Raw genomic sequence first — 24,053 nt, forward strand, 5'->3', positions numbered from 1 at the left:
GCTACAGCCCTAACCAATATATCTGGGTTCAAGGTAGGAAGAGGGAAAGGTCGCACCAGCCTCATGGGTTCCTTTCTATTCAGGAAAGTCAAAGCCTTCCCCAAAGGCTTCTCTGTCCACACTGCAGACTTCTGCTCATGTCTCCTTGGCTGGAACTGGATTACAGGACCATTTCTAGCTGCAAGGGAGGCGGGAAAAACTATAATTTTGTTTTATGCTTCTCTAGGAGGAAACAGTAACAGAGAAACTTTTGAGTAAGCCAGGCACTATTGTCCAACATGTACTTATTTACTTAACTTTTTTTTTTTTTTGAGACAAGATCTGGCTGGCTCTGTTGCCCAGGCTAGAGTGTGGTGGCATGATCTCAGCTCACTGTAATCTCTACTTCGTAGGCTGAAGCCATCCTCCCACCTTAGCCTCCAGAGTAGCTAGGACTACTGCATGCACCACCACACCTGGCTAATTTTTGTATTATTTGTAGAGATGGGGTCTCACCCTGTTGCCCAGGCTGCTTTTGAAGTCGTGAGCTCAAGCCATCTGCCCACCTCAGCCTCCCAAAGTGCTGAGATGACAGGCATGAGCCACCACACTCAGCTAATGTTTTTCTTTCAATCAATTCACTTTTTAAGCCTTAACAAAGTTATCGCAAAAGGAAGTTTCGTATCACTTTAGAATGTATTTGAAGTCACAGGTTGGTCATTTTATGTGCTTACTTAATAGCTATTAATGCAAATATAGCACTAAGAAGAAAATATATTCTTTAAATCGCCTATATCAGTGGTTCTTAACTCTGGATGATTTTGTCTCCAGGGGACATTTGGCAGTGTCTGGAAACATTGTTGGCTGTCGTGATGGGGCAGGGAGTGCCTGCCTAGAGTCTAGTGGCAGAGGCCAGGTATGTGCTAAACATCCTACAATACAGGATGGGCTCCCACAGTGAAAAATCCTCTGGACCCAAATGTCAGTAGTACTGCAGTTGAGAAACCCTGGCATGGACGCAGTCCACCTGCTGCCAGGAGTTATATACAAGCCATGTTATGGTAATACTGCAATATGTCCATTGTGATTGTGTTTTCTCCTGGGTGACTATCAGCAACACTGTGGCCTGCTTGGTGGTTTTCAAGGTCCGTTCTCACAGTTACTATCAGATCTCCAGCAATCCTGTGATGCAGTTTAAAATGTTCGTGTCATGTGGGCTGGGCATGTTGACTCATGCTTGTAATTCTAGCACTTTGGGAGGTCAAGGCTGGAGAATGGCTTGAGCCCAGGAGTTTGAAACCAGCTTGGGCAACGTAGCAAGACCCCATCTCTACAAAAATTTTTTAAAAAAATTAGCTAGGTTTGATGGTGCATGCCTGTTGTCACAGCTACTGAGGAGGTAGAGGTGGGATGATCACTTGGGCCTGGGAGGTTGAGGCTGCAGTGAGCCACGATTGCACCACTGTATTCCAGCTTGGGCAACAGAGTGAGACCCTGTCCCCCCCCAAAAAAAAAAAAAAAAAAAGAATGTGCATGCAAATTCGCGATATCAAGATATGTCCCTTACAGAGACTGGTGAGGACGCGGCTCATTGACCCTAAAGCTGAAGTGGTTGAAATGATAGCCCTCTTGCCAGGCAAATCCTATGTGAGTGCTTCTAAAAGAGCACTGTGCCTTGCAGAGAGTATTCCTGGGACCTGGCAGAAATCAGGGCCTCTTGGTGACCATGTGCTTTGGAAAGGGCTGTGCTTTGGCAAGTGGGAGATTTTATTTTTTATTTTCTCCTGTCTGCCTTGGTTTGGCAAAAACAAACATGGCCTAGGCATGGGCCTTGTGGAGACAAGAAGGCAGCTGGTAGGTGGACATTATCAGCGATCAGGCTGCTGGCAGGTTTGCCTGAGCTGGCCTGGTCTGGTAGCTTGACCATGATGCTCACCCCCCATTAAAGTTAATTGAGCTATTACAGAGTGGGAGTGGGGAGTGGGGGGGTGTGATGACTGCCTGTTTCCTTGAGTTGGTGTGGCTAAGAAGTAAGGGAATTTTTTATTTTTCCTTCTTAATTCTGGAAACTTAGAAAAAAGCCTCTCACCATCCCTTAATCATTCAGTTAGAGAGACCAGGCTGTTGATGTGGACATACTGCATTTCATGGAATCCTAGAGGCCAGCATTTGTGACTTGCATCCTGATTTCAGAGATGTTAGGATATAAAAAGTAGCCAGCAGCGTTTATAGGATGTGCTAATTGAGAGACGCAGACAAGTATCAAAGATAGCAAAATAGGAAGAAACAGAGTCTTAGAATCAATGCAGTATAATAATAGCTTCTAGTTTCTTTCTGTCTGTCTGTCTGTCTGTCTTTCTGTGTTTGATACAGAGTCTCACTCTGTCGCCCAGGCTGGAGTGCAGTGGCATGATCTCGATTCACTGCAGCCTCTGTCTCCCGGGTTCAAGTGATCCTCCCATTTCAGCCTCCAAGTCACTGGGATTACAAGTTGTTTGCCACCATGCCCAACTAATTTTTGCATTTTTAATAGAGACAGGGTTTCACCATGTTGGCCAGGTTGGTCTCGAACTCCTGACCTCAAGTGATCCCCCCGCCTTGGCTTCCCAGAGTGCTGGGATGACAGGTATGAGCCACCATGTCCAGCCTCCCCTCACCCTTAAGCACAGCTCTTAGGCAGTCAGAGATGTTGCCTGCTGTATTTCTTGTTCTGCTTTTACTCATGGTTTAAAAATCCTTGCCCCAGAATGTAAGCCCCATGGCCAATGCTACCTACCACCTTTAGGGGTGGCCTCTCCTGGGGTGCAGGAGATCATGCAGTTTGTACTGTGACAGCTGGGTCATTTTTTAATCGGATCACCTGCCCCAGTTTGCTTGGCTCTTAAGTGCTTGGGAGTTCTCCTGGTTTTTTGCTCTTGTGAAATGGCCCAGCTTGTACACGTTGTTCCTTTTCTTGCTGGAGTTATTTCCTTTGGACTCCTGTCTGTAAAGTTGGATTGCTGGGTGAAAGTGGGGTATGCATGGTTAGGCTTTTCTCTGCCTAAATTCTGGGTTGCTTTTCAGATTGATCACCTTTTATTTGTGTTTTGTGTGTGTGTGTGTGTTTTTTTCTTTTTTTTGAGACTGAGTTTTGCTTGTTGCCCAGGCTGGAGTGCAATGGCAGGATCTTGGCTCATAGCAACCTCTGCCTCCTGGGTTCAAGTGGTTTTCCTTCCTCAGCCTCCCAAGTAGCTGGGATTACAGGCATGTGCCACCACGCCCGGCTAATTTTGTATTTTTATTACAGACGGGGGTTTCTCCCATGTTGGTCAAACTGGTCTGGAACTCCCAACCTCAGGTGATCCACCCACCTCAGCCTCCCAAGGTACTGGGATTATAGGGGTGAGCCACTGCACCTGGCCACCTTTTATTTGTTGAATGAGTATTTAATAAGCGTGTCCTATATGCATCAGGAGAATTAAATGGACATGGTCTTGCTTTGGGGGAAATGACAGGTAGTAGAGAAAGACACATCTAGAACTCAACAGAGGCCAGACGTGGTGGCTCACGCCTGTTATCCCAGCACTCTGGGAGGCCGAGGTGGGCGGATCACCTGAGATCAGGAGTTCGAGACCAGCCTGGCCAACATGGTGAAATCCCGTCTCTACTAAAATATAAAATCAATCGGGCATAGTGATGGCACATGCCTGTGATCCCAGCTACTTGGGAGGCTGAGGCAGGAGAATTGCTTGAACCCGGGAGGCAGACATTGCAGTGAGCCGAGATTGCACTACTGCACTCCAGCCTGGGCAACAAGAGCAAAACTCTGTCTCCAAAAGAAAAAGAAAAAGAAAACTCAACAGAGAAAAGGTGGATCATTAATGTTTCCTTGGCACTTCCGAAGTGCCAGGGACTGTTGTTAATGCCTTTTAAGTGCTAATAATAATTTAATCATGACAAGCTCCCTGTGAAGCAGGGACTGTGATTGTTTCCACCTTATGGGTGGGGAAAGGAGGCAGAGAGAGGTGAATTCACCCAGCTAGTAAATGACAGGACTGGACTGAAACCCAGGCTGTCTGGCTCCAGGGCCTGGCCAGTACCCCATGCTCCATCTTGCCCCATAAATACCCTGGGGGGTGCCAGAGAGGAATCTTATCCAACAGGCTGTGCCAGATGACTTTGGCTCATCTTGGAGGCTGGAGGATTAGTCCGTCTACTAGGGGGGCTTCAGCATTTTGGCATGTGGCTTTATGAGCTGTTTACTCTAACAGTGATGATGACAATGGTCTTAGTAGTGATAATACTGTGGGAGAAGTAACTGCAGCAAACTCAACCCCTAACGAGTCCTCTGTCTTCCCAACATTGTGTGCAATAGCCATGAGAGATGGGTGTTATTCTTTTAATTTGGCACACAGGAACTGGAAGCCAGAGAGGTTGGGTGACTTCCCCCAGACCACACAGCCTGGAAATAGTAGGACCAGGACTTGAGCCCAGATCTGCTGCCGCAGAGCCCATGCCCTTGACTACCATGTCATGGTCAGTCCCTTCGACCCTGCCTGCCCCTGGGCCATCTGTGTTGTGATGCTGGCTGGCCAGGATGGGGAGTGAGGGTTTCAGTTTGGCATAGCACAGGGAGATGGGTGAGCCAGGACACTCCTTGAGATGGGAGGCTCTGGGGTTGGGGGAGAGGGAGTGGTGGAGACTGGGGTGTCTCCGAGGGAGTGTTTGAAGATGACAGTGGTTTTTCCAGTTTCTTGTTCTTAGCTATATTCAAGAAAAGATTAAGCCAGAAAATTTCTCTCTGAGTTTCACAACTTCTGGGAGCTTTTGCAACGTCTGGGTGATGCAGTATTTTCCTGGTTTGAATCCTAAGTGAAGTTTCATTTTCCTTCACTTAACTCATCCTGGCTCTGGCCTGTCTTCCCAGCTGTATTGGCCATCTGGTCCTCTTCTGGCTCTTTGTCCCATTTTTTATGATTGATTTTTATTTTTAAGAGAGATGGGGTCTCACTATGTTGCCCAGTCTGTTCTGGAACTCCTGGACCCAAGTGATCCTCCTTCCTCGGTCTCCCAAAATACCGGGATTATAGGCATGAGCCACCGTGGCCAGCTTGTACCCCCTAAGCTTGTGACTGTCTTCTGTGTATGTCCCTCTTGGAGTGAGGTTCCCTCCTGTCTCCATGTTGGCAAATCTTAGCACCTTGGCCATTTGAGATGGAGGTCTGTGTTGCCTAGGCTGGTCCTGAACTCCTGGTCTCAAGTGATCCTCCCATCTTGGCCTTCGAAAGTGCTGGGATTACAGGTGTGAGCCACTGTGCCCAGCCAACCCTTCGTAGATTTTAGTCACTTCAAGAAGCCTGCTTTGACCTCTCGAGTGGAAATAACGACTTCCAGGAGTAGGGTGGTCACGGGGCACCCATCTGTTGTCACATGAATGATTTTATCCATATTAAGGAGGCAGTACATGCAACAGCGAGCTAGCCTGTCTGTGTTGAAATTTTCTTCTTTTTACGGGCTGTACAACTTTGGGCAAGTTGCTTTACTTCTCTGTGCCTTAGTCTCTTCCTCAGCAAAATGGAAAAAATACTGCCCATTTTAAATGGGTGAAAATGAAATATTTAATATATAAATTTTCATCTTCACAATGTCTCTGATGAAAAGCAGGTATTGGTTGCACATGGTGCTCATGCCTGTAATCCCAGCACTGTGGGAGGCCAAGGGGGGAAGATTGCTTGAGGCCAGGAGCTTGAGACCAGCCTGGGGAACATGGCCAGACCACATCTCTTAAAAAAAAAATTTAGCTGGATTTGGTGGCATGCACCTGTAGTTCTAACTTTGGAGGGTGAGATGGGAGGCTCTCCTGAGCTCAGGAGATTGAGGCTGCAGTGAGCTATGATTGCACACCACTGCTTTCCAGCCTGGGTGACAGAGTGAAACCCCATCTCAAAAACAAACACACAACAACAACAACAACAACAAAAAACAGGTATTGTCCTTGCTGTATGAATGGGGAAACTGAGTTTTCCTTTTTGCTTTGTGAAACTCTTTTCTGGATATCTTTTGCCTCTTATGTGTATCTCTTTGATGGTACTTTGTGCTTTTAAAATCTTTCATAATGTCCATTTATGTACCTACGTTATATTCAAGAGTCTAAGCTTTTTGAGGGCAGGATTTAAATGTGGTTGTTTCTGGTTCAAATCCTGATGCAAGCAAAACTCAGTAAATTTTTTAAATGAATGGGTAGGCTGGTGGTTGGGTCTTCAGAGTCACTAAATACTGGTGGCAGGAGTGGGACCACACAGAAAAGAATGTTAAGGCAGTGGATCTCAATGGGGAGTGATCTGTCTCTCGGAGGACGTTCAGTGATGTCTAGAGACATTTTCGTTGTCACAGTTTGGGGTGGGGGTGCAGTTGCTGTCTATTGGGTTGGGGTCAGGAATGCTATAAACATCCTATGATACACAGGACAGACTTATCCAGCCTAAAACATCAGTAGTGTTGAGGGTGAGAAACCTTGGATTTATTAAGGCAACAAGCAACATATTAATAGCAACAGGAAAAGACATACATTTAAGTTTTTTTTTGGCCAGGCGTGTTGGCTCACACCTGTAGTCCCAGCACTTTGGGAGGCCGAGGCAGGCGGATCATGAGGTCGAGAGATTGAGACCATCCTGGACAACATGGTGAAACCCCATCTCTACTAAAAATACAAAAATTGGCTGGGCGTGGTGGTGCTCGCTTGTAGTCCCAGCTACTTGGGAGGCTGAGGCAGAAGAATCACTTGAACCCGGGAGGCGGACGTTGCAGTGAGTTGAGATTGCGCCACTGCATTCCAGCCTGGAGACAGAGCGAGACTCCATGTCAAAAAAAAAAAAAAAAAAAAAATTTTTTTTCCACAAATGCAAAGTAGTCTAGATGAGGTACACTCTTCCTGAGATGATAAAGTGAGGCCTAAGTGTATTTATTAATTCTTTTGAGGAGAGTGTTAAAGGCAGCATGTACAAGGCAAAGATTTGCATATAGCCAAAATGACCCTGGGGCTTATTCTCTCTCTCTTTTTTTTTTTTAATAAACAGCTTTGTTAAGATGTAACTCACATACCATATGATGCACCTATAAAGTGTGCCACTCAGTTTAGTATATTCAGAATTGTGCATGCCTCCAGTCTCCAGGTAGGCAAATCTTAGTACCTCGGTCCTTCTTAGATTTTATTTTTTAGAGATGGGGTCTCACTATGTTGCCCTGGCTGGTCTTGAACTCCTGGCCTCAAGCCTTCTTGGTCTTCCTCCCATCTTGGCCTCTTGGCCTTCCAGAGTGACTGTATTCAATATTCAAAGTGACTATAGTCAACATTAGATATTTTTATGACCCTACTTATTTATTTTTATTTTTATTTTTATTTATTTATTTATTTATTTTTTTTTGAGATGGAGTCTCACTCTGTGGCCCAGGCTGGAGTGCAGTGGCCGGATCTCAGCTCACTGCAAGCTCCGCCTCCCGGGTTTACGCCATTCTTCTGCCTCAGCCTCCCGAGTAGCTGGGACTACAGGCGCCCGCCACCTCGCCCGGCTAGTTTTTTGTATTTTTTAGTAAAGACGGGGTTTCACCGTGTTAGCCAGGATGGTCTCGATCTCCTGACCTCGTGATCCGCCCGTCTCGGCCTCCCAAAGTGCTGGGATTACAGGCTTGAGCCACCGCGCCCGGCCTATTTTTATTTAAGACCTGGTGTGGTGTGTGCCTGGCCTTGTGATCACAAATGCTAGCTACACTGAATTGACATTTTGCTGAGACTCGTTCTGATGTCCATTCATAGATTCTATAGGTACTTCCTGAGTGCTTGCCACACCCCAGGAATTCTGCACAGTGAGTGGGGAGTGATATTTTGAGGGACAGCACCAGTGCATTCACTGCCCTAAAGAAACAGTCTAGGGAGAGCGAGACATCGAAAAAATAACATATAAAATAAACATCTGATGGAGACATAGAAAGATGCCAGCCTTCAACAATTTTTGACTTTGAGCAGAGGTTGGCATGCTTTTTCTGTGAAGATTGGGTAATACATACTTTAGGTCTCGCAGGCCCAGGGGCAAATAGTCTTCCTTATAATATGTATATAAAAATTGGCCAATCATGGTGGCTTATGCCTGTAATCTCAGCACTTTGAGAGGCCAAGGTGGGAGGATTGCTTGAGCCCAGGAGTTTGAGATCAGCCTCAGCAACAAAGTGAGACTCTGTTTGTATTAGTCTGTTCTCAGTGCTGCTATAAAGAACTGCCCAACACTAGGTAGTTTATAAAGGAAAGAGGTTTAATTGACTTACAATTCCACAGGGCTGGGGAGACCTCAGGAAACTTACACTCACAGTGGAAAGGAAAGCAAACATGTCCTTCTTCACATGGTGGCAGGAAGGAGAAGTGCTGAGCAAAGGCACTTCTTTTGCTGAGAAGTGTTGAGCAAAATCAGATCTCATGAGAACTCACTGTCACAAGAACAGCATGGAGGTAACCACCCCCATGATTCAATTACCTCCCACTGGGTTTCTCCCACGACATGTGAGGATTATGGGAACTACAGTTCAAGATGAGATTTGGGTGGGGACACAGCCAAGCCATATCACTGTCTCTACAAAAAAAAAAAAAAAAAGCCAGGCTTGGTAGCTCATGCCTGTATCCCAGCTACTCATGAGGCTGAGATGGGAGAATCGCTTAAGTCCAGGAGGTTGAGGCTACAGTCAGCTATGATCACACCAGTGCACTCCAGCCTGGGCAACAGAGTGAGATGCTGACCAAAAAAAAAAAAAAAAAAAAAAAAAAAGGAAAGAAATCCATTCTTAGCCTGTGTGCTGTACAAAAGCAGACAGCAGGCTAAATTTGGCCCACAGGCTGTGGTTCGCCAACTCATGACCTTTACAAATGGCAATTCACATGGTTCATCTAGTCATAACTGTACATGGTCTATTGGATATTATATAGTATGTTCGTGGCAAATGTCATATAACGTGTAAAGTAACATATACAACATAAAATAACATCTGAGAAATATTTAATGAAAAAATCTGATGAGTACTTAGCAGGCACAGTACAGAGTACCATGAAGTTGTTAAATGGGGGATCTGGCGTGTTTGAGAAAGGGGTGGGGAGATAGGTGGGCCTCCCTCCAGAAGGAATGTTTCAACTGAGAGCTGAAGGATGCCCCTACATTGTGTGTCAGGGCAGTGATGGGGAGAAAGACTCCAGGTAGAGGGAACCCACTCTGCAAAGGCCCTGAGTCATGAAGGGGTCCCTGGAACAGTGAGCTGGGGCTGGACCCACAGGCTGCAGTTGTGGAGATTGTGATCCATCCTGAGAGCTCTGGCTCGGAATAGTTTTCAGCACAGTGAGATGGGATTGGGGCTGTATTTTGGAGCTATCCCCTGGCTGCAGTTGGGAAGGGAGTCATGAAACCTGTTTGGAAGCTGGGGTTTTCACCCAGGTCATGCAAATAAGTATCTCTCAGGTGTGGAATGAACTGAGCAAATCACATGTCGTCTAATGGTACACTACACTTTTTTTATTTTTATTTTTTGGTTTTGAGACAGAGTCTTGCTCTGGCTGGAGAGCAGTGGCATGATCATGGCTCACTGAGCGTTGACTTCCCAGGTTCAAGCAATCCTCCTGCCTCCGCTTCCCGGGTAGCTGGGACTACAGGTACCCACTACCATGCTTGGCTAATTTTGGTATTTTTAGTGGAGTCGGGTTTCATCATGTTGGCCAGGCTGGTCTCGTAACTTCTGACCTCCAGTGATCCGCCCGCCTCAGCCTCCCAAAGTGCTGGGATTACAGGTACAAGCCACCGGGCCTGGCCTTTAGTGATATTTTAAAGACTAAATTCCCTTAGGTCTGCCTGGGTCTGCATTTGTTACTACTGTTTCTCACTGTGTGTCTTGAGGTCATCAAAAGTAACTTGAGCCTTTTCCCTTGTTTCTGCCTCCTCAAGGCTTATGAGCCATTAAGCAAAGCCCGATTGTTGTGCCGGTCAGGCTTTTCATGTTTTCTTTAGCTTAAGGAGCAGTTTCTAAGGGAACTCATTGTGTCATTGTTTAGCAAAAGATGGGCAGCCTCCCAAGTGGCAGGCGGTAGGAGCTGGGGGAATACAGTGGGTTCCACCCAGTCTGTGGTGGGGTGGGATGCCTGCAGAAGGAAGTAAGATGAGGAAGCCCTTTGTGCACAGATGTGTGGCAGCCTCCAAGGTCCAGTTTTTAAGTGAAAACGTGAAGATCCACTTGGTGTATTTGCTATGATACCTCTGTGAAAAAGCAGACAAGTAAGAATTACATGGTTATATTTGCTTGTATTCCTAAGGAATTCCAGAGGGATACATAAGAAACTAAAAGAGGTGGTTACATTTGGGCAGAGTAACTTTTTTTTTTTTTTTGAGACGGAGTCTCGCTGTGTCGCCCAGGCTGGAGTGCAGTGGCCGGATCTCGGCTCACTGCAAGCTCCGCCTCCCGGGTTTACGCCATTCTCCTGCCTCAGCCTCCCGAGTATTCGGGACTACAGGCGCCCGCCACCTTGCCCGGCTAGTTTTTTGTATTTTTTAGTAGAGACGGGGTTTCACTGTGTTAGCCAGGATGGTCTCGATTTCCTGACCTCGTGATCCGCCCGTCTCGGCCTCCCAAAGTGCTGGGATTACAGGCTTGAGCCACCGCGCCCGGCCCAGAGTAACTTTTTACTGTTTACCTTGATATATGTGTATTTACTTTTTTTTTTTTTTTTTTTTTTTTGAGATGGGGTCTCGCCCTGTCACCAGGCTGGAGTGCAGTGGCACAATCTTGGCTCACTGTGTCCTCCGCTTCCCGGGTTCAAGCATTTCTCCTGCCTCAGCCTCCCGAGTAGCTGGGCTCTTAGGGGCGCGCCACCACGCCTGGCTAATTTTTTGTATCTTTAGTAGAGATAGGGTTTCACCATGTTGGCCGGGCTGGTCTTGAACCCCTGCCCTCGTGATCTGCCTGCCTTGGCCTCCCAAAATGCTGGGATTAAAGACGTGAGCCACCATGCACGGCCTGCATATGTATTATATAAACATATGCACACACCTGCATACATACACACCCATATATTTTTTAAAAATTGAGTCATGGCCAGGTGCGGTGTGGGTCACACCTGTAATCCCAGCACTTTGGCAGGCGAAGGTGGGAGGATTGCCTGAGCTCAGGAGTTCGAGACCAGCCTGGGCAACGTGGAGAAAGCCCTGTTCTACAAAAATTGGCCGGGCATGGTGGCATACACCTGTGGTCCCAGCTGCCCGGAAGGTTGAGGTGGGAGGATTGCTTGAGCCTGGTAGGTAGAGGCTGCAGTGAGCCATGATCACACCAGTGCACTCCAGCCTGGGTGACAGTGTGAGACCCTGTCTTAAAAACAAAAAGAGTCATATATTGCCTATTTAAAAAATAAATTCCTGTATTCCATCATCGCCAGCTACTGCCATTCTAAAGCATTTTCCTAAGCAGCTCCATTGTGGTTGTAGCGGGTATTTCAGAAAGGCGTTAGAAATGCCCTGGGAGGGCAGAACCTGGGGCTTCACTGGAGGTGCTGTTGGGCTCAGTCTAATGTCAAGGCAGGAGCATGGCAAGGGTATTGAGGCGTGAACAAGCATCACTCAGCAAGGTGACGCGTGTTCATGCCTCGATACCCTTGTTTCCCCACCAGCTCTATTTTTATTGCCTGCTCTGTTGGTTTCTTTTTCTTGTTTTTTTTTTCTTTTGAGACTCAGTTTTGCTTTTATTGCCCAGGCTGGAGTGCAGTGGCACCATCTCAGCTCACTGCAACCTCCGCCTCCTGGGTTCAAGTGATTCTCCTGCCCCAGCCTCCCAAGTAGCTGGGACTACGGGTGTGTGCCACCATGCCCAAGTAATTTTTATATTTTTACTAGAGACGGGGTTTCTTCATGTTGGTCAGGCTGGTCTTGAACTCCTGACCTCAGGTGATCCTCCTGACCTCAGATGATCCACCTGCTTTGGGCTCGCAAAGTGCTGGGATTACAGGTGTGAGCCACTGTGCCCAGTCTCTATTGGTTTCTTATTGCTGTTATTGCCGTAAACTTGGTGACTGAAAACAACACATATCATTCTAGTTCTCGGGGGTCAGAAGTCCAAAATGCATGGTTCGTGTTCCTTCCGGAAGCTCCCAGGGACAATCCATGGCCTGGCCCTGTCCAGCATCTAGAGGCCACCTGCATTCCTCAACTCGTGGCTTCGTGTCCCTCCACCCCTGCTTGTATTGTCAAATCTCCTTTACTTTTTTTTTTCTGACTCAGAATCTCACTCTGTCCCTGAGGCTGGAATGCAATGGTGTGATCTCAGCTCACTGCAGTCTCTGCCTCCCAGGTTCAAGTGATTCTCCTGCCTCAGCTTCCCGAGTAGCTGGGATTATAGGTGCACACCACCACGCCCGGCTAATTTTTGTATTTTTAGTAGAGACGGGGTTTTACCGTGTTGGACAGGCTGGTCTTGAACTGCTGACCCCGGGTAATCTACCCGCCTCAGCCTCCCAAAGTACTGGGATTATAGGCGTGAGCCACCACGCCCGGCCTCAAATCTACTTTTCTGACTCAGATATTCCCACCGTCCTCTCGCCCCTCTCACATTGGGCCTACCTAGATCATCTAGGACAGGGGTCCCCAACTCCTGGGTCATGAACCAGTAGCGAGCGGTCCGTGGCCTGTTAGGAACTGAGCCATGCAGCAGGAACTGAGTGGCGGGTGAGCCAGCGTTCCCACCTGAGTTCCACCTCCTGTCAGATCAGTGGCCGCATTGGATTCTCATAGGAACTCGAACCCTATTGTGAACTGTGCATGCGGGGGACTTAGGCTGTGTGCTCCTTATGAGAATCTAATGCCTGATGATCTGAGGTGGAACAGTTTCATCCTGAAAGCCACCTGCCTCCATCCCTGGCAAAATTGTCTTCCACTAAATCCATCCCTGGTGCCAAAAAGTGTGGGGACCGCTGATCTGGGACATTCTCCCCATTCTAAAGTCCTTAATTATACCTGCCGAGTCCTTTTAGTTCTGGAGATGGGGATGTAGGCATCTTTAGAGGCCTGTGCAGCTTAGTTCCAGGCACATAGTGGGGGCTCAGTACATCTTTGTTGAATGACACAGTGAATCATTTGGTTAGGCTAGAGAATGTGGAAGGAGGCCAGGTGCAGTGGCTAACCTGTAATCCTGAAGCCAAGGCAGGTGAATCACTTGAACTCAGGAGTTTGAGACCAGCCTGGACAACATGGTGAAACCCCATCTCTCCTAAAAATAGAAAAATTAGCTGGGTATGATAGTGTGTGTCTGTAGTCCCAGCTACTCAGGAGGCTGAGGCAGGAGGATCACCCGGGGTCAGGAGTCCAAGACCGGCCCAGAAGGTGGAGGTTGCAGTGAGCCGAGATCATGGCACTGCAGTCTAGTCTGGGCAACGGAATGAGACCCTGTCTCGGAAAAAGAGAGAATGTGGAGGGATATAGCAAGAAGTGGATCTGGAAGTTTTAATAGTAGAATTTATTGAGCACCTACTATGTGCTCTGGCTTATGTTTAATGAAGTGCTTATTTGCATAATGTCAGTATTCCCATTTTACAGATGTGGAAACTGAGGTTTAGTTGCTGGCCTAGTATTACAGGGTGAGGAGCTGAAGCCCCATCTGCCTTGACGAGGGGTGCATTAGGGATGTGGACTAGAAACTTGGTCAGGGAGGGATTCTGTTCAAACGTGGCTGCTTAGCTTTGACACTGTTGACATTTGGGGCCAAATATTTCCCGTCCTGGGGGCTGTCCTGTGCATTGTGGCCTTTAAGCAGTATCCCTGGCCTCTGTCCACAAAGTGCCAACAGCACTACCCTCTTCCCAAGTTGTGATAACCCAGGGTGTTTCCAAATGTTGTCGCATGTCCCCTGAGGGACGAACTTGCCCCCACTTGAGAACCATGGTGTTAAAACATAGATCACGGCACATCAACTCCATGCTTTTCAGGTCACTCTGAGTGAAAGTCAAAATCCCTCCGATGGCCTGTGTGTCCCGCACTGTGTCCTCCCTGCCTTCTGCCTTCCTCCCTGTCTTCACTGCTTGTTACTCTTGAGACCTGTTGGCCTCTCTGTGGTTTCTCAGAAATGCCAGGCCTGGTCTGATCTCAGGACCTTTGCACTGGCTGTTTTCTCTGCTTGGTGTGCCCTTTGTCCAGATGGCCATTTGGTTTGCTCCCTTGTTTCCTTCTATCCTGTATTTGTTTGTTTATTTTTAATTGAGATGGAGTCTTGCTCTGTTGCCCAAGCTGGAGTGCAGTGGTATGATCTCGGCTCACTGCAGCCTCCACCACCCGGGTTCAAGGGATTCTTGTGCCTCAGCCTCCTGAGTAGCTGAGATTACAGGCGTGCACTACCCCACCCGGCTAATTTTTTGTATTTTTAGTAGAGACAGGGTTTCGCTATGTTGGCCAGGCTGGCCTTGAACTCCTGGCCTCAAGTGATCCACTTGTCTTGGCCTCCCAAAGTGCTGGGATTATAGGCGTGAGCCACTGTGCCTGGCTCAATCCTCTGTTTAAATACCCGTCCTCAGCAAGGCCTGCCCTCTTCTCTGAGTCCTTTTCATCACACATGTCTTCATATCCTCTCCCTTCTAAACCATCTGTCTCTTCTCTTTAGGCTGTCAGCTCCAGGAGGGCCGGCCTTTGGTCCCCACCGTTCGCTGCTGGGCCCTCAGCCCTAGGAACCGTGCTCCGTAAATGGATGAATGCTGTCTGTCCTGTTACTGCAATGTCCCCAGACATGTCCCTGTGCCCAGCACATGCCTGACCCCTCACAAGACCCTGGAACATGACTAAGGGATTTATCTGGTGAAGCATGAGAGTCTGATAAGAGGAGAGGAAGTGGCTGGGGAGCAACCTTGCAAAGATAGCCAGGGCTAGATGGAGGAAACGAGGACGAGTGTCAGCTTCATAGGATGGGCCTCCCATGAGAGGCCTCGTGGTGCTTGGGAGAGTTGGGGTGAAAGCAGGTTGGAACAAGATGCTTGCTGCTGACATTTGGGTAGTGTGATGGGCAGCCTGACCTCTGCTTTCTTTTCAGTGCTTAACAGCATTGAAGCCCTGTTAAGACAGGATCCTTAGGGCTGGCCACAGTGGCTCATCCTTGTGATCCCAGCACTTTGGGAGCCTGAGGTGGGAGCAGACTGGGCAACATAGCAAGACCCCATCTCTGAAAAAAAAAATACAAAAATTAACCAGGGTTGGTGGTGTGCACCTCTAGTCCCAGCTACTTGAGAGGCTGAGGCAGGAGGATCACTTGAGCCTGGGAGTTCAAAGCTGTAATGAGCTATAATTATACCATTGCACTCCAGCCAAGGAGACAGAGCAAGACTCTGTCTCAAAAAAAAAAAAAAAAAGGAGACTTAGTTTCGCATGTAACTGTGTTCAGTTCTGCGTCTTGAACGTGAGGATTTGTGGTACCTGCCTGGATGGAGCAAGGACGGCCGTGCCCCTGCCTTCCTGGGTGTTAGGGATAAGCCTGGAAATTGCCCCTGTGATGTTACTGGGCTTCATTCTTAGCTCTGCTGAGTTAGGGGGCAGGGTGGGGTGCAGCATGCCAGGGCTTGTCACCACCCACGCAATGCTGACTCTAGCCGCCTTCCTCTCACCCCATGCCCCTGCTAGCTGTGCTTGCCTCCTGCTGTGTTGGGGCCAGGAGACTTTAGCCTTTCTCTGGATCTTTTCAGGACTGCAGTGGGAAAATGAATGCCACATGCTGTGTCTCTAAACAGGATTAATGTTCAGAGGCCCAGCGGGTGCCCTGACCTAACCACGGGCCTCTTGGACTCCTTTTCTCAGCTTTCTTTGGCTTCTGAGCTGTCCCTTTGCAGCATTGTTTCTGAGCGTGGCGTTTAGGAGCAGCCTCTCACCTTGCCTTTCGCCCCTCGAAGCCCGGTCTGTTCCTTGGTTGGTTGTGCAGAAGAGTTGCTGTGGTTTGAATCCAGGACCCTCGAGGTCCTGCCTCTGTGACTCATGGGACATCTTCTCACCTGTTTGTCTCTGCGTTCCTCTCTGTAAGGTGGGAGTCATTATGGTACCTTCCTCATAGACTACTAGGGTGATAAAATGGAGCAATGTACGTGAAACCTGAACACAGTGCCTGGTATGCAGTCAGTGCTTAGAAAGAGCTGTGATTTTATTTTTATTTCTTTTTCTTTGAGACGTGGTCTCATTCTCTGACCCAGGCTGGAGTGTATTAGCGTAATCACGTCTCACTGCAGCTTCCCATTCCCGGGCTCAAGTGAGCCTCCCACCTCAGCCTCCCAAGTAGCTGGGATTACAGGTGTGAGCCACTGTGCTTGGCACCATTCAGCAATTTTTTTTTTTTTTTTTTTTGTGACAGAATCTGGCTCTGTCACCCAGGCTGGAGTACAGTGGTGTGATCTCAGCTCACTGCAACCTCTGTCTTCCGGGTTCAAGTGATTCTCCTGCCTCAGCTTCCCAAGTAGCTGGGATTACAGGCGCCCACCACCACACCTGGCTAATTTTTGTATTTTTAGTAGAGACGCGGTTTCACCATGTTGGCCAGGCTGGTCTCGAACTCCTAACCTCAGGTGATCCGCCCACCTCGGCCTCCCAAAGTGCTGGGATTACAGGCATGAGCCACTGTGCTTGGCCAGGGATCACTGTCTTAATATGTGAATTAGGCGATGCCATGCCTCTGCTTAATGCCCTCCCAGGGCCTCCTGTGAGAATTAGAACAAAAAATCGATGCTCCGTACCGTGACTCCAAGATCGGCTATGCTGTGGCCCCTGGTGACTTCTCCTCCTGCTCCATCTTGGGTCCTGGCTTATTGCTGCAGCGACCGCCCTCCCCTCCCCCAACTGTGGCCTTTGCCAGTGCTATCTCTGCCTGGTATGTGCTTCCTAAAATCGTTGCACAGCCAGCTCTTCCTGACCCTTCCAGTCTGCGGGGATGTCATCTGCTCAGATCCCCACTCTGGTGCTTCCTGTCCTGACACCCCTTCTCCTTCCTTCACAGCAGGTACCGCTCTTTGTCATTAAGTTCTTATGTGTGAGCTTTCATCTTTGATGGACTATGCGTCTTAAGAGGGCAGAGATATCATTTCTGATTTCCCCCCATGCCTGTGACTAGCCCAGGTCTAGGCACATAGTAGGTGCTCAGTAAACAGTCATCAAATGATCAATTGAATGCATGACAGGAAGCCTGCACTTCTGTGTGTTAATCTGTATCTTGGCTGCTGGGAACAACAGCTCCTGGAACCTGACGCTTGGGTCACCTTACTCTGAACCCTTGTGATAACTCTGTGATAGGTGGGTTCTAGAATTAGTCTCATTTCACAGATGAAGAAATCAAGGCCTGGTGAGGTGAACTGACTTGCTTTAGGGCAGTGGGGATGACTTTGCCTCTCTGGAGATACTTGGCAATGTCCAGAGACAGTTGTGATTGTCACAACTTGAGGAGGTGGGGAGTGCTATTATCATCTAGTGGTAGAGGCCAGCGACGCCACTCAGTATCTTACAATGCACAGGATGGCCCCCTACATCCAAGGATTATTTGGGCTCAAATATCAGCGGTTCTGAGGTTGAAGAAGCCCTGCTTGAGGGCACACATCTGTAAGTGGCGGAGATGGGAACCTAGACCCTGAACCTTGTGTTGTTAACCACTACCCTGGCGCTGCTCACATTCAGGGGTGGGTGGGTGGGAGGAGTTGTAGAATGTTTCCATGTCTGAGTCAAAATCTTGCTTCTCTGCTCTGGAGAGATGAGTTTGGAATCTGTGAGGCCTGAGGCCATTCACTTGATCTCCGGCCTTGGAGATCTTGCCTCCAAGCCACCTCAGGCTCCATCTGTCTGCCATGCACCTTGTAAATGCCTTAGAATTCTGGCTGGGTGTGGTGGGTCAAACCTCTAATCCTGGCACTCTAGGAGGCCGAGGCGGGCAGACTGCTTGAGTTCAAGACCAGCCTGGGCAACATAGTAAAACCCTGGATCTACGAAAGATAGAAAAATTAGCCAGGCATGGTGGTGTGTGCCTGTAGTCCCAGCTACTTGGGAGGCTGAGGCAGGAGGATTGCTGGAGCCCAGGAGATAGAGGCTGCAGTGAGCTGTGATGGTGCCACTGCACTGAAGCCTGGGCAACAGAGTGAGAGCCTGTCTCAAAAAACAAAACCAGCCAACCAAACAAACAAAAAGGCCTTAGTGTTCCAAGCACCTGGTTTAGAGGTGGTGGAACTCAGTGTCAGACTCTCCATGGGTTCAAATCCTGGCTCTGTTTCTTTTAGGGTTACGAGCCCAAGCCATTTACATAAACTCTCCGGACCTCGGAGCCCTTGCCAGGAAAGGGGAGAGAGTTAATAGTCCTGACTTTGTAGGGCTGTTGGAAAGTTTAAATGGACTATGCTTGGGAAGCACTTATCACCGTGCCTGGCACGGTCACTCTGGCTGTTATTATTGGCACCCAGTAAATACATGCTTTCTTTTTGTTTCCAACTCAGCATTTAGAAATGTCCTACCCTTCAATTCCTGCTGCTGTTATTTATTTATTTGAAGTGCGAACTAGCTTTCTTATTATTATTTTAGAAATAATGCATGCAGAGGAGAAAATTCAAACAGTACAAAAGATAATAAAACAAAAATTAATGGTTGCCTTCCTCTCCCTCGTTTCAGGCTTACCCCCTGCAGATTAATTAGCTTTTTTTTTTGTTGTGTGTTTTTTTTTTTTTTTTTTTTGATATTAAGTCTTGCTCTGTTGCCCAGGCTGGAGTGCAATGGCGTGATTTTGGCACACTGCAACCTCCGCCTCCTGGGTTCAAGTGATTCTCCTGCCTCAGCCTCCCAAGTAGCTGGCATAGGGCGGATCATGAGGTCAGGAATGTGACACCAGCCTAGCCAACATAGTGAAACCCCGTCTCTACTAAAAATGCAAAAATTAGCCAGTCATGGTGACAGCCGCCTGTAATCCCAGCTACTTGGGAGGCTGAGGCAGGAGAGTCGCTTGAACTTGGGAGGCGGAAGTTGCAGTGAGCTGAGATCACAACATTGTACTCCAGCCTGGGCGACAAGAGCGAAACTCCATCTCAAAAACAAAACAGCAGATTCCTGACCGTATGCCGCTTGCAGGTTATGTATGACCAGGCCTATTTCTGTATCTGTAAAATGGGTTAGGTTATAGTACCTGAATCCTAGAGTTGTGTGTGAGGATGAAATGTAATGTGAAACACTTAGAGTGGTGCTTGGCTGATGCAGCTAATGAATCTTCCCTCTTACTCTTTCTATAAACAGAAGGTGGCACAGATTTCTTCGTTTCTTTCTGCACTTTGCTGAAATGTCACCTTGGCCCAGAGGCCCTTTCTGTCTACCTGATACAGAACTAGCACCCGCCCGCCCACCGTTATGCTTCATCTACTTTCTTCTTCTTCAAGCCATTTGCTCCCGTTGGGCATACATAGAGTTGTTGTTTTTTTTTTTTAACCTGTTTGTAGTTTTGGCCTCTTCCCATACAATGAAACGGTGTGAGACTGGAGACTTTATTTTACTTGCACATGACCTTGGCACATGGTAGAAGTCCCTGATAAATGTCCACTGAGCAAGAGGATCCTGACTGTTGCAAGTGACTTATTTATTTATTTTTGAGACAGGGTCTCAATCTTTCGCCTAGGCTGGAGTTCGGTGGTTCAGTCATAGCTCACTGCAGCCTCGAACTCCTGGGCTCAAGTGATCCTCCTTCGTCAGCCTCTTGAGTAGCTGGGACTAAAGGCAAGCATCGTCACATCTGGCTACTTTTAAATTTTTTTATTTGTAGAGCAGGGGGAGTCTCGCTCCATTGCCAACTTTGGTCTCAAACTCCTGGGCTCAAGTGATCCTCCTGCCTTGGCCTCCCAAAGTGTTGGGATTACAGGTGTGCACTACCATGCCCAGCTAGGTTTTTTTTGTTTTTTTTTTTGAGATGGCGTCTCACTCTGTTGCCCAGGCTGGACTGCAGTGGCGTGATCTCGGCTCACCACAACCTCCACCTCCCGGGTTCAAGCGATTCTCCTGCCTCAGCCTCCCGGGTAGCTGGGAATACAGGCACCCACCACCATGCCCGGCTAATTTTTGTACATTTAGTAGAGAGGGGGTTTCACTATGTTGACCAGGCTGGTCTTAAACTCCTGACCTCGTGATCTGCCCGCCTTGGCCTCCCAAAGTGCTGGGATTATAGGCGTGAACCACTGCACCCGGCCAGCTAAGTTTTTAAATGTTTTTGTACAGACACAGTCTCACTGTGTTGCCCAAGCTGATCTGAAACTCCTGGCCTCAAGCTGTCCTCCCACCTCAGCCTCCTGAAGTGCTGTGATATATAGGCATGAGCCACTGCACCCAGCGGGTTGTGAGTTATTGAGATGGTTGTATTGGGAGTGGATGCTCAGGCCTCAGTGGAACTCGTGGTACACAGTAGGTCCTCATGACCTCCGTCAGTGGCAGTTGAGATTCGTGATCACTTTTTCTGCCTGTTGTCTGCCCCATCTCTCTGTGGCCTCCTCTCCTGTCCTGGAGTTGGCTGACTGGGTCCCTGGCAGGGCTGCCTGCTTTATCCCTGCAGGCCCTGGCGGAGCATCTGTCCAGAACCTGCGCCATCCGAATGGGAGCAGTAGGGGTGTAGGGGAAAGTTAGTGAGCCGCCAGGTGCACGAGCACTTCCAAGATAATCACGGCTGAACCAGGAAGGCAGGTCAAAGCCAGGGTCATGTACAGGAAGGAGGTCAGCACCAGGGTCATGTATGTGAAGACTTAGATCAATGCCTGGTGCCTTAGTCATCATCATTCAGCCCAGAAAAGATGATGCCATGCAATAGGAATTATATGAACGCATGAAGGTCAGGGGCCACTCGGACTTGGACGGGGTCCTGAGCTTCTTGAGTGTCGGGGCTGAGGTCATGGAGATACAAGAACTTGACCAAGCTGGTGAGGTGTCCCGCAAAGAGAAGCCTCTGTTGGAGGGAACTGGGAGCTGGGGAGGACACGAGCTTTCTCTCTTTTTCTTTTTTTTTGGGACGGAGTCTTGCTCTATTGCCCAGGCTGGAGTGCAATGGTGGAATCTTGGCTTACTGCAACCTCCGCCTCCTGGGTTCAAGCGATTCTCCTGCCTCAGCCTCCCAAGTAGCTGGGACTATAGGCCTGTGCCACCATGCCCGGCTAATTTTTTTTTTATTTTTAGTAGAGATGGGGTTTCACCGTGTTAGCCAGGATGGTCTTGATCTACTGACCTTGTGATCCACCTGCCTTGGCCTCCCAAAGTGCTGGGATTATAGGTGTGAGACAGCGTACCTGGCCGACGTGCACTTTCTCTATGAAGATTTCCATGGGCCAGGTTAGGGGCAGGGCCTGGGCTGGTGCGGTGACTGGTGACCGTGTGCTTCAGGACTCATCTCTTGTGGCTGAATTGCGTTTCGGACAGTTGGGTTCTTCTGATTCTGCTCAGAGAGTGGTGGGCCAGGCTGGCTGGCTGGATTTCCCTAGATTAGGAAGCAGTCTTGGATAGCTGTGATTCTTTGAGTTGGGAACAGCAAGTGGCCTGCAGACTCCCGGGGAATCATCCCTTCCTTGAGCCTTTAGATATTGCCCAGTATTCACTGTTTTTCCCAGAAGCCTCCAGTAGTGAGAGTCGCGCTTCTTACCTCCTGGAGTTGTTCAGGACACATTAGGGTCCCTGCCAGTAAGGAACACCCAAGAGGCCTCGATACTTTTTTTTTTTCTGAGACAAAGTCTTGCTCTGTCACCCAGGCTGGAGGACAATGACCTGATCTCGCTCACTGCAACCTCCACCTCCCGGGTTCAGGCCATTCTTGTGCCTCAGCCTCCCGACTAGCTGGAATTACAGGCATTTGGCACCATGGCCGGCTAATTTTTTTGTATTTTTTAGTAAGGATGGGGTTTCACTATGTTGGCCAGGCTGGTCTTGAACTCCTGGCCTCAAGTGATCTGCCCTCCCCAGCCTCCCAAAGTGCTGGGATTTCAGGTGTGACCCACTGCGCCCAGCCCCGATACTTTTTTTTTTCTTTGAGACAGAGTCTCTTGCTCTGTCACCCAGGCTGGAGTGCAGTGGGATGGTCATAGCTCACTGCAGCCTCAACCCCCTAGGCTCAAAAGATCCTCCCACCTCAGCCTCCTGAGTAGAGGGGACTACAGGTCTGCAGTACCACGCCTGGATAATGTTTAAATTTTTTTCTGAAGACAGGGTCTTACTATGTTGCCCAGGCTTTTCTTGAACTCCTGAGCTCAAGCAGTCCTCCCGTCTCAGCCTCCCAAAGTGCTGGGTTTACAGGCGTGAGCCACTGTGCCTGGTCCCCAGATGCTCTTAGCTTTGTGACCTACGCTGTTGGCCGCTGTAGGGGCCGTGACGGAGGTGATGTGGGGGTGGATGGCAGGGGTGACCCATGTTGGCTGCTTTCTGCAACAGTCAAAGTTCATGGTCAGAGTCAGATTTCCTCTTGTGATGCCTTCCTTCCGCTCCCTCCCACAGCTGCCCTCTGGGTCTGGGCTGGCCATCTGGCTTTGAGCAGGAAGCTTGCGTGTGCTGGTCAATTTGCTTTCTGCGGAGGAAACACCTTCCTTTGCTCAGTGTTTCCTGACCTCTCCTTCCTTGGAGTTCCGGTGTCCTTAAATGCTCTCTGATTTCTTCTGTAGCTCACTTTCTTGCTTGAAAGGACAACTTTTCTTCATCCTTTAAACTTCTTATCTCTGGGCAATACAGTGGTGGTGGCGGCAGTGGTGATTATTACTAACTGTTAGTATCTGCTCCTACGGTTTATTGTCTCTAGACTGTATGAGCATCTGTCACGCATTGTGTCATTGAATGCTCTCCAGAGCTCTTCCAAATGATGTGTTTTCCTGACTTTAAAAAAAAATTAAAAAAATTTTTTTTAAATAAATGAGGTCTTGCCAGGTGCAGTGGCTCACGCCTATAATCCCAACACTTTGGGAGGCTGAGGTGGGCGGATCACCTGAGGTTGGGAGTTCAAGACCAGCCTGGCTAACACAGTGAAACCCCGTCTCTACTAAAAATATAAAAAATTAGCCGGGTGTGGTGGCAGGTGCCTGTAGTCCTAGCTACTCGGGAAGCTGAGGCAGGAGAATAGCTCCAACCTGGGAGGCGGAGGTTGCGGTGAGCTGAGATCTCGCCATTGCACTCCAGCCTGGGCAACAAGAGCGAAATTCCGTCTTATAAAAAAAAAAAAAAAAAGAAAGAAATGGGGTCTCACCGTGTTGCCCAGGCTGGTCTAGAACTCCTGGGCTCAAGCTGTCCTCCCATTTCGGTCTCCCAAATTGCTGGGATTAAAGGTGTGAGTCTCTGTGCCCAGGCTTTTCTTTCTCCCTTTCCCTTTCCCTTTCTATCTTTCTTTTCCCTCCTTCCTTCCTCCCTCCCCTTCCTTTCCCTTTCCTTCCCTCCTGTCCCCTCTTCTCCCCTCCCCTCTTTCCCTCCTGTCCTCCCTTCCTTCCTTTCTTCCTTTCTTTTTGAGCCTGAATCTAGCTTTGTCACCCAGGCTGGAGTGCAATGGCACAATCTCGGCTCACTGCAACCTCTGCTTCCCAGGTTCCAGCGATTCTTCTGCCTCAGCCTCCCGAGTAGCTGGGACTACAGGTGCCCGCTACCACACTGGCTAATTTTTGTATTTTTAGTAGAGATGGGGTTTCACCGTATTGGCCAGGATGGTCTCGATCTCCTGACCTCGTGATCCGCCCGCCTCGGCCTCCCAAAGTGCTGAGATTACAGGTGTGAGCCACTGCACCTGGCCTTCCTTTTTTTTTTTTTTTTTTTTTTTTTGGAGACAGGTGCTCACTCTGTCACCCAGGTTGGAGTGCAGTGGTGTGATTACAACTCACGGCAGTGTCTACCTTCCAAGGCTCAGGTGATCCTCCTGCTTCAGCCCACTGAGTAGCTGGGATTATAGGCGAGTGCCACCCTACCTGGCTAAGTTTTTGCGTTTTTAGTAGAGATGGGTTTTGCCATGTTGTCCAGGCTGGCTTTCAACTCCTGGGCTCAAGCGATCCACCCGTGCTGACCTCCCAGAGTGCTAGGATTATAGGCGTGAGCCATCGTGCTCAGCTT

At 48.7% G+C, this 24,053-nt stretch overlaps 1 protein-coding gene across 4 annotated transcripts in view; it reads left to right on the forward strand.

The window, feature by feature from the left end:
• The window catches only part of ABCC1 (ATP binding cassette subfamily C member 1 (ABCC1 blood group)), a 193,624-nt gene that overhangs the window by 25,380 nt on the left and 144,191 nt on the right, over positions 1-24,053 (forward strand). Inside the window, exon 3 of one of the 4 annotated variants that reach the window (XM_065536819.2) lies at positions 811-895. The exons of the other annotated variants lie outside the window; for them this stretch is intronic. The gene's annotated coding sequence lies outside the window, so the exon portion shown is untranslated. The remainder of the gene's footprint in view (positions 1-810; positions 896-24,053) is intronic. 4 annotated transcript variants of the gene reach the window in all.

Source organism: Macaca fascicularis, chromosome 20 (genome assembly GCF_037993035.2).
Source record: "Macaca fascicularis isolate 582-1 chromosome 20, T2T-MFA8v1.1".
In the NCBI taxonomy this organism is placed as follows: Eukaryota; Metazoa; Chordata; class Mammalia; order Primates; family Cercopithecidae; genus Macaca; species Macaca fascicularis.